Raw genomic sequence first — 22,564 nt, forward strand, 5'->3', positions numbered from 1 at the left:
AATTTGCAGACTTTAAGGCAGCTAGGGACTCCTCTATGTGTGGTAAAGGGTATGCATCTTTATGTGTAATGCGATTTACTTGTCGGTAATCTACACACATTCTCATGCTCCCATCCTTTTTCCTAACTAGCACTAGGGGAGCTGCCCAGGGACTACAACTATCCCTTATTACCCCCGCCTTTCTCATGTCGTGCCACATTTCCTTAGCCTTCTGGTAGTGAGCTGGTGGTATAGGCCTGTAACGTTCATTGATTGGGGCATGGTCGCCTGTGGGGATATGATGTTGAACCCCCTTAATCCTCCCGAAGTCAAGTGGATGTTTACTGAACACCTGCGAGTATTCTTGAACCACCCGGTGTACACCCTGTTTTTGATGGGCAGAAGTGGTGTCTGTCCCAACATGGAGCTGTTGACACCAATCCTCCACCTGGGTTGCAGGGTCATTATCCTCCACTTCATCTGGTGAGGCTAAGGACTCCGCCTTGTGAATACAATTGTTATTTACAGCATGTAATTTGGCAACAGTGGCATAACGTGGCAATCTGACCTCATCTTCCCCACAGTTGAGAAGACGAACGGGCACCCTCCCATTGCGTACATCTACCACTCCTCTGGTGGTTAAGAGCGTGGGTCTGTGCTCGGAGCAAAGGGGTTCTACTACCGCCTGGTAGCTCTGTCCTCTAAGACCTATAGCAGCTCTACACCAGATGAGCATTTCACTCATTGGGGGGACGACAATGGGTGTGGGGTCCGTTACACGCACATTACCAATTTCACCTTCCGCTAACCTTACTTGCTGTTGGTACATCAGGACTCGGATCTCCTTCTGCAGCGCCCTCCTCTGTCCTGGTCTGGCAGTGTCAGCTATCTGTTGGAGCAAGAACACAACCTCTCCCAAACAGTTACCAACAATGTTTGCTTCGGGGTGAGCTAGTTAAGCTCCTCTGCCCCCTATGTACTAACTTCTCCACTCGCCTTCTGCCTTCTCGGGCCCTCACTAGGCTATACACACTAACAGCAGCTTGCCGTGCTTCACCGATCTTATGGCGCCGGCACACCTAAGCTCACTATTCAGAGCTACAACTGAGTCTGGACTGTGCTCCACTGCAGGAACTCTCTCAACAGACTTGACTAGGCTGAGCTCAACTCTGTATTCAGGTCTGTACTTGCTGAACTCTCCAGAGGAACTGAACTGCCTGGCTCCACCTTCCCTTTTTATATCCCTAACGGGCTCCCTCTGCTGGTCTGAGGTGGAAGGTGGAGATGTGTGAATGTTTATGGGGGCCTCTTGTGGAGGATTCCATCAATGCACTCTTCCAGGATCTGTGATACCAAGCGCAGCTGGGCGTCACATAAGGACTCTGCACCCCTTGCTTAATCCACATCCAATATTGATCTTGTGTTTCTGGACACACTCATCACCTACGTCAGGCCTAGCTACCACAAGTGACTTGTTACAAGTCGGGGCGACGACTGACTTCCTGGCCTGACCCCTGTGGCTTTTGTATTTTTCTGCTGCAGATCACATGTCCCCTGTGTACCTAGCTCTGCTTTCCTCTCATTCAGCCTGCCTTCTGTCCTTTGGTTCCAATACCCTTTCAGGGTCCTACACCTATATTCCTGATCACTACAGGGCAGCATCTGCCCACAAATACCTTACAGTTCATTTCTATTATATGAATCACTCACTCTCCTTACATTCCTCCTCTCTTTAAGCTCATCAGTACTTGGATGAGAAAGGTTACTTATGCTCTAGATGCTCCTTGGCGGTGGTCTCAGAGTCACCAATATCCAAACACACTCCTGTGTCTGCTGTATTACATACTGCCATATGAAATCATCTTCCGCATACCTCCTGGGTGAAACACCAGTGTTGGTACATTCAGATCTGTGAGGTCCCTCCTGACCTGTCTCTTCTGGGACACTGAGGCCCTGAAACACTCTTCCTGTGATTTTGACCTCTACCCTACCCTCTAAGCTAGCCCCGGTCATTCTCTCTTCATCAGACACACATATCGGTAGCATGTAAGGGTGCCGCACTCTCTCTGGTGCGACGTCTTCTCCTTTCGGGGTGTACTCTCCTTGTCACTCGATGAGGAACAGCCTCCGATGCGTAGTCCAATTTTCCCCAAGGGTGCTTCACTTGAACCAAAACTCGATTCCCCAGCTGTAATGGTGCCTCCTGCACAGGAGTTACTACAGGATGCCTTTTCCCCTGGGGCTTCTGTACAATCTTAAGTCTCAGTGTTTCTAACCGATGTTGGTGTTCCCACACCAAAGTTGTGGTGTTTATCTACGTACTATCTTCCTCTGGATCAAGCTCTAGCTCAGTAACCTTACGGCTGTTACGTCCAAACAGCAACGTGTAAGGCGTGTACCCTGTCGTAGCATGAATCCGGTTACTGTACACCCAGACCAGTTCTGGTACAAATTCAGGCCATTTCATCTTCCTGTGTCACGGTGTAGGGGAATGCTGGTGAGGAAATAGCAGATAAGGGCTGGGTGAGCAGGGAAAACTAATCTGTCCCTAGACTGGGAACTCTGAATAGCCCTGACCCCAAAGGTATCTCTGATGGTGAGAAGGTTCGGGTCTCCACCCTAAGCCCTAACTCCTTCACAAGCCCTGCGCTAATTCCCCAAACCTCCCTCCTCAGAACAAAGGTACAGCAATCTCAAAGGAAAGGACTTCAGCAGCACAAAAGAACAGGACTGCACAGCACGGCTTCCACGTATAGAGTGAAACTCTAGCCAGTGGAAAGTTCTCTCTGTTCTGAAATGGGTATCACTCTCATGGGCTTCCTTCTTCACTCTGGGCTTCATTCCTTGTAAAATCATTAGCAGATTACAATGAGGCAATCTGGGCTACCGCCCACGGCCAAAGGCGCCGGGGATCCTTTGGCCATATTGTCCTCATTATAATGTTTTTTTAACCACTGTCGGCAGTGCACATCTCCGGAGAGGGAGCTTTCCTAAAGCTCAGCTGCCAGCAACTCACAACGGTTTGCTGGCATCTACAAGGCTATGTGTGTATGTGCTCATAGGAATAACAGAAGCTTTGGTCCTCTCCTCCACTTTTGGCTGAGATTTAGAGGATTAATCGGAGACATAGAACCGCTGTTCTCCACTTTGGAATCCAACCCTTCAGATATATGGTATATGATGTATAGTATTGATATACCAAAAATACCAGTAATAATCAATTAAATTCTAAAAGACATTAATCAATTTAAAATTTGTATTTATTTAGTTTAATTAAATTTGGCATGGAAGGATGAAGACGTGTTCTTGGAGAAGCCTTCAACTTTAGCAGGTGTTTCTTGCTGGTCAGGAGTAGTGTTGAGCCACCCCCATAGTGTTCGGGTTCGGTTCGGTTCGTCGAACACCGGGATGTTCGAGGAACTGTTCGTCGAACTGTTCGTCGAACACCTTAGAACACCGTCGAACACCGTTAAAACCAATGGCAGGCAAACAAAAACACATAGAAAACACCTTCAAAGGTGTCCAAAAGCTGACAAACTGCTCAGAAGACACTCTCTTTAAAAAAGCCGGCCGGCAATTCAGCAGCGGCATACACCGGTACCCGACAATTTAGACAAGAAGGAATAGAGCATCACACATAGATTAGATAGATAGAAACATGTCAGTCACACATATAAGAAGCACAGTGACAGTGTTGGTTACTGCACTTGTCATTTAGTGTAAAGGATTTATTAAAAAAAATATTAGTGTTTTCATGCACCGTCTCTTTAAAAAAGCCGGCCGGCAATTCAGCAGCGGTACCTGACAATTTAGAACAGAAAGAATAGAGCTTCACACATAGATTAGATAGATAGAAACATGTCAGTCACATATATAATAAGTACAGTGACAGTGTTGCTTACTGTACTTGTCATTTAGTGTAAAGGATTTATTTAAAAAAATAATAGTGTTTTCATGCACTGTCTCTTTAAAAAAGCCGGCCGGCAATTCAGCATCTGTACTCGACAATTTAGAACAGAAAGAATAGAGAATCACACATAGATTAGATAGATAGAAACATGTCAGTCAGATATATAATAAGTACAGTGATAGTGTTGGTTACTGTACTTGTCATTTAGTGTTAAAATAAAGGATTTATTAAAAAAAAAATTGGCGTGGGGTTCCCCGTAATTTTAGTCTCTAGCGGAGGTTAAGCAGACGGCTGGGGCAGATGTTTGAAGCCTGGGAAGGGGGTAATACCCACGGAGCTTCCCAGGCTACTAATATCAGCCCCCAGCTGAATACCTAGCCTTTACTAGCTATTAAAATGGGGGACCCCCCAAAAAAATGACGTGGGGTCCCCCCTAATTTAATAGCTAGCAAAGGCTAGGCAGACAGCTGGGGGCTGATATTAATAGCCCAGGAAGGGTGCCATGAATATTGGCCCCCTCCCAGGCTAGAAACACCAGCCGTCAGCCGCCCCAGAAATGGCGCATCCATAGGATGCGCCAATTCTGGCACTTAGCCTCGCTCTTCCCACTGCCCTGTAGCGGTGGCAGTGGGGTAATAGGGTTGGGGTTGATGTCAGCTTATAATGCCAGCTGACATCAAGCCCAGGTTAGTAATGGAGAGGCGTCTATAAGACACCCCCATTACTAACCCCATAGTGAAAGTTAAAAGAAAACACAACACCCAGAATAAAGTCCTTTAATTGAAATAAACACACAATTCTTTATTGTTCTAAATTAAACCATACTTACCATCACGCCCATTCCAGCTGAAGCCAACGATCTCCTACAATAAAAGAAAAATAATAAAGCAACCTCATCCTTACCTTTCGATGGTTCCCAGGACAGCTCCAGCTCTGCTACATCGAGATGACAGGCTGGACCGCAGCAGAACGCTGCCATCCAGCCTGTCAACCCGCAGACACTGAGAAGAGCAGGCTTGCTTCGCTCCTCAGTGTCTCGCTGTGACGGCATCCAGATGAGCCGAGGTCATGTCCAATGAACTCGGCTCACCTCATGCACGTCACTGACAGCGTGGGAAAATTCTCCTGCACTCAGCGCTACAGCGTGGGAGAATTCTCACGCTGAAGCGCTGAGAGCAGGAGAATTTTCCCACGCTGTCAGTGACGTGCATGAGGTGAGCTGAGTTCATTGGACATGAGCTCACCTCATGCACGTCACTGACAGCGTGGGAGAATTCTCCTGCACTCAGCGCTTCAGCGTGAGAATTTTCCCACGCTGTCAGTGACGTGCATGAGGTGAGCCGAGTTCATTGGACATGACCTCGGCTCATCTGGATGCCGTCACAGCGAGACACTGAGGAGCGCAAGCATGCCAGCGCTTCTCAGTGCCTGCGGGATGACAGGCTGGATGGCAGCGTTCTGCTGCGGTCCAGCCAGTCATCTCGATGTAGCAGAGCTGAAGCTGTCATGGGAACCATGGAAAGGTAAGGATGATGTTGGTTTATTATTTTTCTTTTATTTCAGGAGATCGTTGGCTTCAGCTGGAATGGGCGTGATGGTAAGTATGGTTTAATTTAGAACAATAAAGAATTGTGTGTTTATTTCAATTAAAGGACTTTATTCTGGGTGTTGTGTTTTTTTTAAATACTTTACTAGAAATTCTTGGAGGTCATGTCTAATACTGGCGTGACCCATGAATTTTGGGCTTAGGGCCAGCTGATAATACCAAGCTGGCCCTAACCCCTTTATTACCCAGTGAGCCACCGCACCAGGGCCCTGGATGAGTTGGGTACAGCGCCAGAAGATGGCGCTTCTATGAACGCGCCATTTTCCGGGGTGGCTGCGGACTGCAATTTGCAGAGGGGGGGGGGCCCAGAAAGCTTGGGCCTCCCTGCGCTGCAGATTCCAGCCCCCAGCTGCCTAGTTGTACCTGGCTGGACACAAAAATAGGGCGAAGCCCCACGTATTTTTTTTTTAATTATTTCATGAAATTCATGAAATAATTAAGAAAAAAATGCCTTCTCTATATTGTGTCCGGCCAGGTACAAATAGGCAGCTAGTGGTTGGGGGCAGCCCGTTCCTGCCTGCTGTACCTGGCTGGACACAAATATAGTGCGAAGCCCCACGTCAATTTTTTTTAATTATTTAAGGAAATTCATGAAATAATTAAGAAAAAAAGGCCTTCTCTATATTGTTGTGTCCGGCCAGGTACAAATAGGCAGCTGGTGGTTGGGGGCAGCCCGTTCCTGCCTGCTGTACCTGGCTGGACACAAATATAGTGCGAAGCCCCACTTCAATTTTTTTAAATTACTTCAGGAAATTCATGAAATAATTAAAAAAAAATTGACGTGGGGCTTCGCACTATGCTTGTGTCCAGTCAGGTGCAGCAGGCAGGAACGGGCTGCCCCCAACCACCAGCTGCCTATTTGTACCTGGCCGGACACAACAATATAGAGAAGGCCTTTTTTTTTTAATTATTTCATGAATTTCCTGAAGTAATTTAAAAAAATTGAAGTGGGGCTTCGCACTATATTTGTGTCCAGCCAGGTACAGCAGGCAGGGACGGACTGCCCCCAACCACCGGCTGCCTATTTGTACCTGGCCGGACACAACAATATAGGGAAGGCCTTTTTTTTTTAATTATTTCATGAAATAATTAAAAAAAAATTGAGGTGGGGCTTCGCACTATATTTGGGTCCAGCCAGGTACAGCAGGCAGGACCGGGCTGCCCCCAACCACCAGCTGCCTATTTGTACTTGGCCGGACACAACAATGTAGGGAAGCCCTTTTTTTCTTAATTATTTCATGAAATAATTTAAAGAAAATTGACGTGGGGCTTCGCCCTGTTTTTGTGTCCAGCCAGGTACAACTAGGCAGCTGGGGGCTGGAATCCGCAGCGCAGGGAGTACCAAGCTTTCTGGGCCACCCCCGCTGCAAATTGCAATCCGCAGCCACCCCGGAAAATGGCGCGTTCATAGAAGCGCCATCTTCTGGCGCTGTACCCAACTCATCCAGGGCCCTGGTGCGGTGGCTCACTGGGTAATAAAGGGGTTAGGGCCAGCTTGGCATTATCAGCTGGCCCTAAGCCCGAAATTCATGGGGTCATGCCAATATTAGACATGACCACCATAAATTTCTAGTAAAGTATTTAAAAAAAACACAACACCCAGAATAAAGTCCTTTAATTGAAATAAACACACAATTCTTTATTGTTCTAAATTAAACCATACTTACCGTCACGCCCATTCCAGCTGAAGCCAACGATCTCCTGAAATGAAAGAAAAATAATAAACCAACATCATCCTTACCTTTCCATGGTTCCCATGACAGCTTCAGCTCTGCTACATCGAGATGACAGGCTGTACCGCAGCAGAACGCTGCCATCCAGCCTGTCATCCCGAAGACACTGAGAAGCGCAGGCTTGCTTGCGCTCCACAGTGTCTCTCTGTGAGGGCATCCAGATGAGCCGAGTTAATGTCCAATGAACTCGGCTCACCTCATGCACGTCACTGACAGCATGGGAAAATTCTCCTGCACTCAGCGCTTCAGCGTGGGAGAATTCTCACGCTGAAGCGCTGAGTGCAGGAGAATTTTCCCACGCTGTCAGTGACGTGCATGAGGTGAACTGAGTTCATTGGACATGAGCTCACCTCATGCACGTCACTGACAGCGTGGGAGAATTCTCCTGCACTCAGCGCTTCAGCGTGAGAATTTTCCCACGCTGTCAGTGACGTGCATGAGGTGTGCCGAGTTCATTGGACATGAACTCGGCTCATCTGGATGCCGTCACAGAGAGACGCTGAGGAGCGCAAGCAAGCCTGCGCTTCTCAGTGTCTTCGGGATGACAGGCTGGATGGCAGCGTTCTGCTGTGGTCCAGCCTGTCATCTCGATGTAGCAGAGCTGAAGCTGTCGTGGGAACCATGGAAAGGTAAGGATTATGTTGCTTTATTATTTTTCTTTTATTGCAGGGGATCGTTGGCTTCAGCTGGAATGGGCGTGATTGTAAGTATGGTTTAATTTAGAACAATAAAGAATTGTGTCTTTATTTCAATTAAAGGACTTTATTCTGGGTGTTTGTGTTTTTTTTTAACTTTGACTACGGGGTTAGTAATGGGGGTGTCTTATAGACGCCTCTCCATTACTAACCTGGGCTTGATGTCAGCTGGCATTATAAGCTGACATCAACCCCAGCCCTATTACCCCACTGCCACCGCTACAGGGCAGTGGGAAGAGCGAGGCTAAGTGCCAGAATTGGCGCATCCTATGGATGCGCCATTTCTGGGGCGGCTGACGGCTGGTGTTTCTAGCCTGGAAGGGGGCCAATATTCATGGCACCCTTCCTGGGCTATTAATATCAGCCCCCAGCTGTCTGCCTAGCCTTTGCTAGCTAATAAAATAGGGGGGACCCCACGTCATTTTTTTGGGGGGTCCCCCATTTTAATAGCTAGTAAAGGCTAGGTATTCAGCTGGGGGCTGATATTAGTAGCCTGGAAAGCTCCGTGGGTATTACCCCCTTCCCAGGCTTCAAACATCTGCCCCAGCCGTCTGCTTAACCTCCGCTAGAGCCTAAAATTAAGGGGAACCCCACGCCAATTTTTTTTTAAATAAATCCTTTATTTTAACACTAAATGACAAGTACAGTAATCAACACTATCACTGTACTTATTATATATGTGACTGACATGTTTCTATCTATCTAATCTATGGTGATGCTCTATTCCTTCCATTCTAAATTGTCGGCTACAGCTGCTGAATTGCCGGCCGGCTTTTTTAAAGAGACAGTGCATGAAAACACTATTATTTTTTTAAATAAATCCTTTACACTAAATGACAAGTACAGTAAGCAACACTGTCACTGTACTTCATATATATGTGACTGACATGTTTCTATCTATCTAATCTATGTGTGAAGCTCTATTCTTTCGGTTCTAAATTGTCGGGTACCGGTGTACGCCGCTGCTGAATTGCCGGCTTTTCATGTTTCACTGTGATCACGGTTCCCATCGATTTGGGCAATCACTCTAATGCCACAACCACCATGGCTGTGGCATTACAGTGAGTGGCAGACAATCCCTGCATGATTGGTGCTCTAAATAGCGCCAGACATGCAGGACACGCTTTTGGTGCACGAACAGTTATCGAACATAACCTCGAACAGCCGAATTTTTTGCAAATCGTTCGGGTTCGTCGAACAACTCGAACACCGCCCAAAACAGCTCGAATTTGAGATTGGCGAACAGTTCTAGTCGAACACCGCTCATCTCTAGTCAGGAGGCCACGAGTAGATTGTTCAAATCCTTCCATACAGGTACAGCATTGATGGTGGACATGCTATAGTTTCTTCAGGGCTCTAGATGTGGGGGTTTTCTGTCCTCGAGATGTCTAAGGTGCCCTGGTGACAGCAGGCAAAAATGCAGCTTCCTTTGACGGTGCGAGCAGCCCTGGATAATCCACGCCGGCAGGATGATATCATCCGGCGGAAGATGGAACCTATGAGAAAAGATGTAAAACTAATGTAAGTAATGGGACTCCATATTAGAGGGTACTACTGTGTTGTCACTGTGGGAGAACGTTAGAGGAATCTCATCACACAGAGGGCAGGGATCATTGTCAGTCATCATACATGTGACAATCCCACCACTGACAGATAACATCTGCTCCACATGACTTCTTCTCACTGACATCATACAACATGGAGATTATTGTCACACTTACCTCGCCTACTTTCCCCCTCTTCTACTTTCTCTGTTTTTTCTTGTCTTCTCAGTTTTAGAAAATATTTTCTTTTCTTCTGAACTGGAGATTCTAATCAAAAATTCAGAAAAAAATATTAATTATAAACTTCTAAAATATTTTCTTTGTATCTATATAGAGTTATGCAACTGATTAATATGCACCTGTAGCATTTCTGTGTGCCGCCATGTGGTGTCTCCCCAAGGAACTATGTCCCCTTATATTACTATATAATCAGTTAGATTAAAATTCAGTGTAACTTTCAAGAGCACCCATCACCAGATCAAAAGTTTCTGAGATTCACTCTTATCTTATGTCTGCTGCTCCCCTGAGTATTCTGATATTTGTTTAGCTAAAATCCACCCTATGGTTTATTTTCCATGGGGGCGTGGCTCACAATTTTATATTGCAGAGCAACCTAAAAACACGCCCCAGAGGATCCTGTCAGCACCGCCCTCTTGGAAAAGACCATAAAATTAGCACTAAATAAGACCCATAACTCAAAAAACAGAATTCTCAGGGGAGCAACGGGAATAAAGTAAGTAATTTTTGGAGCCTTCATGTGCTGATTCACATTATAATTTTGGATTATAGGCTATAATTGGATGGCCTATAAACCGGTACATACCTGACAATGAGGACGAGGATGACTCGTTGTTTTTAGCAGTGAAACACTGATTGCCTCCATTAGTTTTGGAAGAGGAAGACTCTTTCTGCCTGTTTTGTAGAAGAAAGACCAGTAAATTAAAAGTAAAAACAATAGAAAAAATGAAGAACACTGGTTGTGAGGCCAATTAGGACAACATAGAGGGGATACCCTGCCCACGGCCTCAACTAGTAATATTGGCCTGTCATGAGCTGGAAATGAATGGCTGGTCACAATGATCAGCTGTTATTGCAGTGTTATCACAAGCCAGACGCACAGAGATCAGCAATCATGGGGTGGTGGATGCTGGATTTAGATTTGTGTTACTCATGTCTTGTATTTGGTTCTGAACATATATCAAAACTAAATCTCATAATAATAATAATCTACTCACATGTCTGAGTGTTTTTCACTGTTCTCTTGGGAACACTGTGGAGGTGACATAGGCTCTACATTGGTCATCATCCCGGTATTGGTAATATTTAGCTAAAACACATGGAGAAAAATAAATTGATTTATTTTTAAGCATTTTTGTAATTATAGGTTTTAGACATATTATTAGCCACATACTTACTTTAGAAAACCTTTGATAAGATGATACAAAGTTTTTTATTTCTGGCCAGTCATTGTCCTCTCTTGTGTCCGCCTCATCTGAATTCATGTGTCTGCTACAACGAGCTACAAAGTACAAGTGTTATCAGAAATAATAAGTATAAGACCCGGTCAGACATTCACCCTGTTATCACTAATAATGATGAGAACTTATTTTCACATAAAATGAAAGACAAGACACACATCAGTTTTCTGCAGATGACGTCTCATTTTACTTACTGATAAAGTAGCGGGTGTCCTCATCTGACTTTAGCTCAGGAACGAACAGGGGCTTCTGACTTAGAAGGTTGTCAAAGTCTAAGTGATGCAGAAATGGATGCATTTTGATCTCATTTGCTCCTCCTGGAAAAGGAAGACAAGAAAGAAAGTGATACAGTCATTTTTAGAGAAACTGCTCCATATCGGTACAGTTTATGTTAACCTGAACTGAAGATGTAACAGCAGACATGAAGGAAATGTACTGAAAGTCATAGCATGAAAAATGGTGAATGGATAAGTAGGTAGATTACTGAACCTCATGGACACAACTATTTGTCTGGTCACAGAGGTGTAATAAGTCATAATACTATTATAATATTACCTGTCCCAAGTCTATCTGCTGGATCTTTTCTGAGCAGCTGAGTGATGATATCCCGAGCATCAGGTGGAGTAGAGTATTTATGATATGTCCAAATTAATTTATCTGTTATATAAAAACAAATATTACAGGAAATTAAACTTTTTCATTTATTTTCATAAAAAATGTCCTTAATAAGGCTAGAAATTAAACCAGAAAACCAATGAAACCAAATAACAGTGACATCACAAGCATTCAGATTATTTTACTTACCCTCAAGGACACTGAGCAAAATATTTCTTTTTAAAGCCCCTTTAAATGGTGTACGTCCAAAAAGAAATTTATGTAGAGTGATCCCTACTGACCAGCAATCAACGGGCCTTCCATAGCCTTTCCTTTGGATAATTTCTGGGGCCATGTAACTAGGGGTGCCAAAAGTCTGGAAACCAACAGAAGAATGAGATGATGATCAATAAATAAAATTGCGTCAAATAATATAAGTGCAAACGTTTTATAGAGAAATTGTCAGAGAAGGAGAAAGAGATTAAATCTGTAAAGTACAAGATCTTGTAAGTAAAGCCTACCTTTTCATCAAGGAACTCGCTGGTGATGTCCTCGGTTGAAGCCTTGTAGATATCTGAGCTTGGTCTCATGAGGCCGAGTTTTGAAACCCCAAAATCGGTGACCTTAATATGTCCTGTTGATGATATCAGGAGGCTGTGAAAGAAAGAAATGGTGTCAGACCCAAGTAATTACCCATAGACTGTATAAAAACTATAATTTTTTTCCTCTTTATTATACTACTGGGGTCACTTACTTGCCAGGCTTCAGGTCTCTGTGCACCACACCATAACTGTGCAGCTATTCCACAGCAAGAACCGTTTCCGCAATGTACATACGGGCCAGGGGGACTGGTAAAGGACCCCGGTGCTTTATAAGACTGGCACAGTCTCCTCCTATAGGAGAAAGCAAATATGAGAGGTGAGGGTTTGTAAATTACACATGATGAGGGTGAATATGAAATAAGTGGAAATATTGGGACAAGATGGCCTATGTAGAGATATACTGTGTAATGTAGAGCGTATACTGTATACTACATGTAGCCATCCATGTGGGCACATTATGGTCATATATAGGTGCTAGGATTAAACAGACGTGGGCTGGATATCGATACAATGGATGTGTCCTACCTGGTACATACTCCATGACCATACACAGATGAAGCTTAGTAGGAAAAGAGCAGAACATGGAGGCCACAAAGGGACAATCAGCGAATGCTGAGATGTCCCTCTCCAGAAAGGCCAATTCAAGTCTCTTTGGCTTTTTCAGGTTCTCCTTGTCCATTGTCTTCATAGCACAAATCTGGTTTGTGTCTTTATGGCGCATTAAGTGGACAGCCCTGGAGAGGAAGAAAATCCATGATTTATTTCAAATTCTTATTAACAGTCCATCTATAGACCTCATCAAATGATCTCCTGTACTAATGGTAAAAACTAGATGTGAGGCCATCACTATAAATCCATGTCTAGAAATGCATAAATTAATACTCCATAAATGATTATCAATGGAGGGTCCACATCCGTGTCACATCCTAACTGACCTGACAGATAGATGTGGACAGTGATGTGGACTCCTAATTTCTCTATGGGAATATTACATGGGCAGGACACCGAGGCATCATCATAAGGAGCCCTGGGAAATAAATATTATACCAAAGTAAAGCTCACCCAAAGGCTCCACTGCTGATCAGTTTGATCGGTTTATAGTCGCCCTTACAAGGATTTCTCTCTGGGTTCAATGATCCGATCAAGGCCTAAAAAGGAATAAGAAATGACATTAAGACAGAGAAACCGCAGGGGAATAAAAGCTCAAGATGCAGGAACGTCTCCCTTCTATATTATGTCCCCGCTGATTACACTGTAGAGAACATGATACAAGCCGGACCCTCCACAGACCCCATTATATTATAAAGGGAAATCCCCCATACACATAAATCAATACTGCAGGGAAGGATAAGGGACATCACACAGAGGGGGCAGGAAGAATAACGCCATTATCACACATAATATGTCTGATCTACATGACGAACAGTGATATCCCATTGTCATATGGGATATAATATGGGATGTATAATTCACACCCGTCATCTGATGATATACAGACGTCCCTCTGATACTTACACTGGCAGATTCCTGGATGATTTCTGGTGTCTCACATATTCCACCATCAGTATTTGCCGGCACAGTTATTCCTAAAATAATGAAGAAACATTATTTATTAAATGTCTATATCAGCACTTAATAACCAAAAGAAAAAGAAGCAAAAAAGTCAAATATCAAAAAACATAACAAATTTTATTGATTAATCAGAACAATTCATGATAAAAAAACTAATAAGAGAATGTCAGACACAGAGAACGCTCTCTCTTTCAAACCAAGAACAACTGATCAAAATCACTTCAAAACCTATTCATAATGGTATTCATACAAGTTTGTGTCTGTTTAGAATGTAGAAGATATAGGAACAATCTGTAGTCCTCAAAATTAATAAGACAAATGAAAAAGAGAAACCTGCACATTCTGTAAGGGTGGGGAGCAAGACCCCGACATGTGTTTCGCATAGGCTTCTTCCAAGGGGTGTTGAAGAAGTTTTGCCTAGGCTTCTTCCAGCGGGTGTGGAAGAAGCCTACATGAAACGCGCATCAGGGGCTCACTCCCCACCCTCCCAGACCATGCAGGTTTCTCCTATTTATTTGCTTATTTATTTATACAGAGGATGAAGAACAAATCAACATATTCTTTGCCGTTCTCAATAACGTAATATTTGAATGTAAAATATTAGATGATCGTCTTACCTTCTATCAGATCGGAGTTTGGCCCTGGCTGACTATTATCAGGGTCAGCAACATTTAGGTTTTGCCCCTCTGCGGAGTCGCCTTTTGATGTTTCCTGATGGATATAAGATATACAATTAATATAACATTTCTCAAACACTAGATTACCATATATATAAAGCGGAAAGGATTAAACCTGGATTTACTTGACAAGTTCAGTATTGGACCCTAGAACGCGCAACCATAGAAATCTACACTTTCACATACCTGGGGCCTTTTAGGCCTGTGTGCAAATAACATGGAGTAACTCAAATGGAAATACTTTTCAAAGTTTATTTGAGATGTGAATATTTTAAAACATTATAATTATGTGCATAAAACAAAAAAAAGTAATTACACCGGCTTAAAACGCCCATTATATGCGTTCTATATAATTCTTTATATATATATATATATATATATATATATATATATATATATATATATATATTTTATATAAAAACAATTTTTTTGTCTAAAAGTATTTTATATAAAAATTGTAGTAAACATGGTGCAGGAATATTTATTTTCAAGAGCTTTCCTTTACAACTTTACTGATTACCCCAAAAATTTTCACATATTTTTTCGGAAGAATGTTCCTTGCAGACATTTTGTCCACAAGTAGTACAGAAACGCTCAGATTTCCTTTCCTTCTTTGCTGGACAAATATAACAGCGCTTTCTTTTTTTTTCTCTTGGCTCTGGATGTTCCTGAAAATGTATACCACATCGGATCATAGCTTCCGTAATTTGCCTTGGCAAGCTTTTCATGTTGCTTCGCTACATCATGGTAGGCATCAAAAGTTCATAGCAAAGTTCCGTCAAGAATAGACGTCTCTTGTCCTTCCTGTTGGCATGGAATTCTGGATGAGTTTCTCTATAAACAATATAGCTATTCAGGGCTGACACATCAAGGATATTATAAAAAATGACTACAGGCCAATGTTTTGTCTGCCTCTTGCACGAATGCTCTCCAATCATTTCATCCATCTTGTCCACACCTCCTTTTGTTTTATTATAATGCAGTATGATTTCAGGTTTCTGTTTCCTGTCATCGGTGTCAATACTTCCATCATGATGCATTGTACTCAGTAATATTACGGATTTTTCTTTCTTTGCTTTATAAGATACCATTGTCGCTTGATTGCAGAAACCAAAAACATTCTCATAAAGTGGTCGCTTGGGATTGTGCTTCACGATTGGAGTAGTTGTCCATTGTTATATTTTTTCCAGAATTGAAAATTGGTACTGCAAGTTTTTTTACTATGTCAGAACATAGGTCTTTCTGGACTGGAGCATCAGCTTCTTTGCCAGAGTAAATCAGACCATTCATGCCATAATAGGTTGTAGAATCACACATCCAGAAAATTTTTATGCCATACTTGGCTGGTTTACTGGGCATATACTGAATGAATTTGCAACGTCCCCTAAAGGCAAGAAGTTGCTCATCCACTGTCACATTGTCATTAGAATGGTAAAGCTTTGTACAGTTTTTGATGAAAAGATTCCAGACGTAGCTAATAGGGGCTAATTTATCTGTTTCCAACCTCACAGCACGAGTTCTCTTATCATCAAAATGAAGGCTTCTCCGAATATTCTCAAATCTATTGACTGACATTGTAGCTTTATAGTGTGGATGTGAAAAAGGGTTCAGAAATAATTCTCTGATTGGAATGACGCGCCCCCTGGGCCAGTGCTGTTAGGGATACCCGGAGCCGGATCAGATGGGGGTTGTAGTCTCCGAGTGGCTGTGACCCGGTCCGTGCCCAGGGTGTCAAACTCAGTGTGTGGCAGTCTTTATGATGTTACTAGATGTTCTTTTGTGTCGACTACGCCACCCGTTGATTTGCGGTCAAAAGGCCGCCGCTGCAGCAGGGTCCGCTGAGGCTGTTGGTATGTGTGCAGCTTTGGTAGTATAACCCCCAACGGGAGGGGTATAGCCTCAGGGGGTCAGCCGTGGAGGATGGTGGTTGTGAAGGTGCAGCAAGGAGACTCAGAGGCATAAAATGCAGTTCCAGGGTTTTACTTACTGGTGTTGCTCGGGTCACTGTGTACAGCAGTGACCACCCAAGCCGTGCTGCGTCCACCAGGTCCTGGACTCGGTCAACTCCCGGGCAATTCTTGAGTATGGTCCTGAGCTCCTTTCTGACTCTCCCTTCTTCTGGCCGTTCCCACCAGGGATCCACTTTTGGCCGGCTCCCTCGGGTCTCTTGGTGGTCAAGCCTCCTCTGGGCTCCCTGACCCTATGCTTGGTATGCCTTTCTAGTGGATTTGGTGAGGGTCGTGGCAGATCCTGCCCACGACCTCCGGTTCCTGGCTAAGGTGTGCTGTAGCCTCTGCCAGCTTGGGATCCGGTACCCTTTTGCCGACCCTTCACCCTATTAGCTCTCTTATGGGCTCTTGGGGTCCCCTCTGCGCCTCTGGGTCTCTCTTCCTTCTCCTCTGCTCTGCTTCTCAGGATCTCAGACAGACTGTCTGACTGACTGACTGTGGCTGACTGACTGACGTCTCACAGACTGACCCTGATCTAAGACGGTGCCCACCTTATATACTCCCTCTATGTGTGAGCTCAGGTGACCAGCACCCAATGAGCTCCTAGCTTTACCCAGGCTGCTCCCCCTATCTGCCCCTACACTACTGGGATGTTCCACCCCCCTCCCACTCCAGCCAGGGGCAGACACTGTCGTACCTGCACATTTCTCTAGTGGGAGTACCATCGGTCTGTTCCCCGGAAATGGGATGTGTGTAGTGCATGCAGCCTACTAGCTCAGTTCCACACTCCATCCTTACCCGGGAGTGGAATATCACACCTCTGGGTTGAGGTGCAATACCCCTGTAGCAGCCGAATCCTCAGGGTGCTACATTCCCCCCTGGTAAATCACAGCACGTCCTCGGGCTGTAAAATATAAACATCCAAAACATACAAAATTTTTTTTCATAAACATATAAAACATATAAAACATCATATACATCATCAGCAGCAATAAACTTTTCATATATAACATTCTTGTTTCTGGTTCCTCCGGTCACGGTGCAACTTGTGACCGGGTAAAGTGCGACAGTCTCTTTTGGAAGAAAACAGTTTCCTATAAAACCGGTAGGGGGCGCTTTAGGAAGCGCAACTATATACAAAGGAAATATGGCCGCTCTCAGTCCTCGGCCAGGTATTAGGGAGGAATGACCGCTCTCAGTCCTCGGTCAGTGGGACTAGGGACACACGGGTTTCAGTTCAATTGGCTGGTCCCAACGGGGACTATATTTTAACTAGAACAGTTCTTATACCCTGACGGGTAACTATGTACAGTCTCTCTCTACCGTACTTCAACGACGGCGTCCTCCTGCTCCTTCTTTAGATTCTTCAGACCCGTCCGGGTCCTCTTGCTCCTCCTCACACCGCAGCTCCTCCTCCGTCAGGCGATGCACATGGAGGGTGTAGGGTCCTTTGGCACACTTGTGCCGGGTGAAGGTGACCTCGTCCCCTACGTACAGGTCACGACCTCTGTGTCCCTCCGGCAGATGGCTCTCTACGTCTCTGCGGGTTACAAAGACGTCGCCGGGGGTCTGATGGTCTCTAATAAAGCCCCATCCGTGCTGCATGTTGAATTTTATCACAGTCCCGGTGGAAGGGGGACCATGTGCTGCACGGGGATTCCTCCTGGTCCGGCTCTTCTGCTCCGCGCTCCTTATCTGTGCTTGCTGTTCCCGGACCCGCCTCTCTCTCCGCTCCTTCTCGAAGACCTCGAGCTGCTGGCGGCAGCACTCTGCACGCTCCGCTGCGGCCGCCCGAGTCTCCTGAGTGAACCCCATGAGGTCTTCTCCGGTGGGGTCCCACTCGAACTGTGCCTCCTCCAGCGGGAGCGAGGTCCTCTTTACAGGCTTCGGAACCGGAATCAGGGGTTCATCTAGGGGTCTTTCTTTCCGGAGTCGGGGATGGTAAAACTCCGGTGGCCATATGAAGGGCTGCCCATCCGGGCACGTATGCTGGGCGAACAGGTCCTCACCCAGGTGCGGTACTTTAGGTGTTATGGACGCTGTGGTGGTAGCGGCGCCCGGGTTGACCAGGCCTTGCGACCAGGCTTGGGGCACGCTAAAGGAAAAGGGCACCGTAAGAACGGCGGCGCCCGTGGTTACTCGGCCCTGCGGCCAGGCCGGTGGCTCCGCGGAGGTAGGGGGCGCTGTTGGTATTGCGGCGCCCGGAGGTACTAGGCCTTGCGACCAGGCCGGTGGTATTTCCTGCTTGGCCACGCTCGAGGTCGAGGCGTGTAACGTCACAGGGGTCGCGGCCGCGGTTTCCGGTTGAGGCCTAGTCGGCGGCGGTGACGATGCAGCGACGGGCACGGCAGGGGGAACTTCGGGCTCTGCGACGGGGAGCTGGGGCAGGCACACGGTTTCCCGGCTCGGGGTAGAGACGTCCCCTTTACCTGCCTCTGTCCGTTCAGCTCCCTTCTCGGCGCCGTCTCCTGCCTTCATTCCTCCTGCGCCATCCTCAGAGGCGGTCTGTCTCCTCGTCTCAGGTGGCGTGCTCCGCTGTCGGGTTTCGGTCTGCTGGGCCATCTCTCGGCTCCACTCCGCCAACGTCTCTCGCTGCACCCGGGCCATCCTCCGTGCGAGGCCCTCCAACGCGGTCTGTGCACACTCCCGGTCTCGGGGGAGCTGTGCTAGGATCTCCAGCAGGCCTTCTGGAGTGGCGACCTGCAACAGGCTCCTGACCACTGGGTCGGTGCTGCCTGACTCTCCCTCCATCTCCGGGTAGGCTCTCTCTGGACTCTCTTCCAGACGTCTTGTCTCCGGGTGCGCTCTCTCCAGACTGCTCCAGGCGACACCCATCTTTGTTCTCTTGTTCTGTCTCCGCCCACATCGAGGGTGGTCCCGGGGCAACTTCAGTTCCAGGGGCAGTTCTCTTACGCTGATGGACACTTCCAGCATCACAGTCTCTGTTGGTGGGCGCGGTTTCCGCTTTTGGCGCCATTCTTCGACCTGGCCCACGATGGTAGGTGACCTCTTGCCACCCTCTGGCACGCCCATAATGGCGTCCGCTCTTCCAAGGCGGGAAATCTTTGGAAATGGCGGGAATCGTCTCCCAGTGGCGGGAAACTCCATGGATGGCGGGAAAAAGCTGCAAATGGCGGGCAACCGGCGGGAAACGACCTGTGATGGGGCCCGATGGCGGGGACCCTCCGGAACCGGCGGGAGACTTCTTTTTAAGGTAACGGTGAACTTTTCTTCAGGCACGCAGTACCCGGTTGTTGCGGGCACGTTATCCTGCCGACTACGCCAAAGTTGACGCGCCCCCTGGGCCAGTGCTGTTAGGGATACCCGGAGCCGGATCAGATGGGGGTTGTAGTCTCCGAGTGGCTGTGACCCGGTCCGTGCCCAGGGTGTCAAACTCAATGTGTGGCAGTCTTTATGATGTTACTAGATGTTCTTTTGTGTCGACTACGCCACCCGTTGATTTGCGGTCAAAAGGCCGCCGCTGCAGCAGGGTCCGCTGAGGCTGTTGGTATGTGTGCAGCTTTGGTAGTATAACCCCCAACGGGAGGGGTATAGCCTCAGGGGGTCAGCCGTGGAGGATGGTGGTTGTGAAGGTGCAGCAAGGAGACTCAGAGGCATAAAATGCAGTTCCAGGGTTTTACTTACTGGTGTTGCTCGGGTCACTGTGTACAGCAGTGACCACCCAAGCCGTGCTGCGTCCACCAGGTCCTGGACTAGGTCAACTCCCGGGCAATTCTTGAGTATGGTCCTGAGCTCCTTTCTGACTCTCCCTTCTTCTGGCCGTTCCCACCAGGGATCCACTTTTGGCCGGCTCCCTCGGGTCTCTTGGTGGTCAAGCCTCCTCTGGGCTCCCTGACCCTATGCTTGGTATGCCTTTCTAGTGGATTTGGTGAGGGTCGTGGCAGACCCTGCCCACGACCTCCGGTTCCTGCCTAAGGTGTGCTGTAGCCTCTGCCAGCTTGGGATCCGGTACCCTTTTGCCGACCCTTCACCCTATTAGCTCTCTTATGGGCTCTTGGGGTCCCCTCTGCGCCTCTGGGTCTCTCTTCCTTCTCCTCTGCTCTGCTTCTCAGGATCTCAGACAGACTGTCTGACTGACTGACTGTGGCTGACTGACTGACGTCTCACAGACTGACCCTGATCTAAGATGGTGCCCACCTTATATACTCCCTCTATGTGTGAGCTCAGGTGACCAGCACCCAATGAGCTCCTAGCTTTACCCAGGCTGCTCCCCCTATCTGCCCCTACACTACTGGGATGTTCCACCCCCCTCCCACTCCAGCCAGGAACAGACACTGTCGTACCTGCACATTTCTCTAGTGGGAGTACCATCGGTCTGTTCCCCGGAAATGGGATGTGTGTAGTGCATGCAGCCTACTAGCTCAGTTCCACAGTCCATCCTTACCCGGGAGTGGAATATCACACCTCTGGGTTGAGGTGCAATACCCCTGTAGCAGCCGAATCCTCAGGGTGCTACAGGAACATTGTACGATTTTGTACACCCTGCTAGAAGAGTAAGGCCAATATAACCATATAGTTCCTCTTTTGTTATATTTTTCCATGTTTTTTTTCTTCCGGAAGCGATATGTTTTCCTTCTAAGTAACTGTAGCGCCCCGAGGGTTCGGCCGCTACAGGGGTATTGCACCTCAGACCAGAGGTGTGATATTCCACTCCCGGGTAAGGATGGAGTATGGACCAGGGCTCAGTTAGCTGCATACAGCACACACACCCCATTTCCGAGGGACAGCTCAACGGTGCTCCCACTAGACAGAAGTGCAGGCACGACCGACTATGTCCCTGCCTGGAGTGGGGAGGGGGGTGGAACACCCAGTGCTGTAGGGGCAGATAGGGGTTGGTTCCTGAGCATAGATAGGAGCCCATTGGTTGCTGGTCACCTGGGCTCATGGCTAGAGGGAGGTATAAAAGGTGGGCACCATCTTAGTTCTGAGAGAAGTTCAGTCTGTGCAGAGAGAGGAGAAGACAGGGAGCAGAGGCTCTGTAGGAGCTCTGCTCCAGGAGGGCCTAGAGAGAGGCCGAGGAGGAGGTGAAAGGGAGCTGTGATTACGTCTCATCCCAGCTCCAAGAGAAAGGAACAGAAAGGAACAGGAAGGAACAGAAAAGGAGAAGAAGAGACAGAGAAACAGAAGGGCTCAGGAACAAGAAGGTGGAAGGGACCCTAAGAACCCACGAGAATACAGGGTGAAGGGTCAGGCAGATTAAGGGTGCCGGATCCCAAGTTGGTGGAGGAGAAACTACCCTCAGCCAAAGACCGGACGTCGTGATCATTTATTGGTGCGACACCTCATCAAACCTGCTAGGAAGGCACCATATAGGACAGCGGAGGACGGGGCCTACGTTTAACGGCACAAGTCCGCGGCAGCTGGACAAAAGTGGGTCACTGGTGAGGCAGGCCAGAGGAAGTATTGAAGGGGGTACTGAGCCATACTCCTGAGCTGCCTGGGAGTTGACCGAGCCCCTCACCTGGTGGACGCAGCACGGCTCGGGCAGTCATTCCCTGCAGAAGTGACTTGGATATTAACCATGAGTAAAGACCCTGGACTGCAGTACGTTGTCTGTGTGCTTTTTCGCTCCTCCGGCACTACCGGTACTGGGACTCTCACCACCATCACTCCCACCATCCACTACACTGCTCTGGGGCCGCACTCTTCCCGTGAGGAGTCACATCATCCCAGCTGCATACATCATCAGCCCCAGCGGTCTGCCCTGCAGCGGCGGTTCCTAATAACCGCAATCCACGGGTGGCGTAGTCGGACATTATCTAAAGTACAGTAGCAGACTACCATTGGTCTGACCACCCTGAGCCGCGGGACCGGGCCGCCACTACTACTCCCAGCGTCTCCCTATTGCCCGGTTCCGCGTGCCCCACGACCCAGGGGGCGAGTCATAACAGTACAGACAAAAAGACTGAGGATCACATGTAAACCAAGTACAGGACTAAAAGGCCCCAGGTATGTGAATATGGGGTAGTCCCAAAAAAGACTTGTTTTACCGAAATGCCTATAACATAAAAATATATGAACAACTGGAAATTACTAACAACTATATACCTGAAGAATACCTAGAGTTTCAAAATTCTAACTAAAGTAATCTTGCAGAAAATAGAAAACAAGTAACGTAGCAGGCCTGCGAGGCCCCAGGTATGCGTTCTAGGGTTAAGTAGGCAACAATATAGGCTTAGCATCAGTACCAGATGCAGGCAAGGA

The sequence above is a fragment of the Phyllobates terribilis genome, unplaced genomic scaffold (assembly GCF_046119375.1).
Source record: "Phyllobates terribilis strain yellow unplaced genomic scaffold, ASM4611937v1 Scaffold_3__8_contigs__length_932513732, whole genome shotgun sequence".
Lineage (NCBI taxonomy): Eukaryota > Metazoa > Chordata > Amphibia > Anura > Dendrobatidae > Phyllobates > Phyllobates terribilis.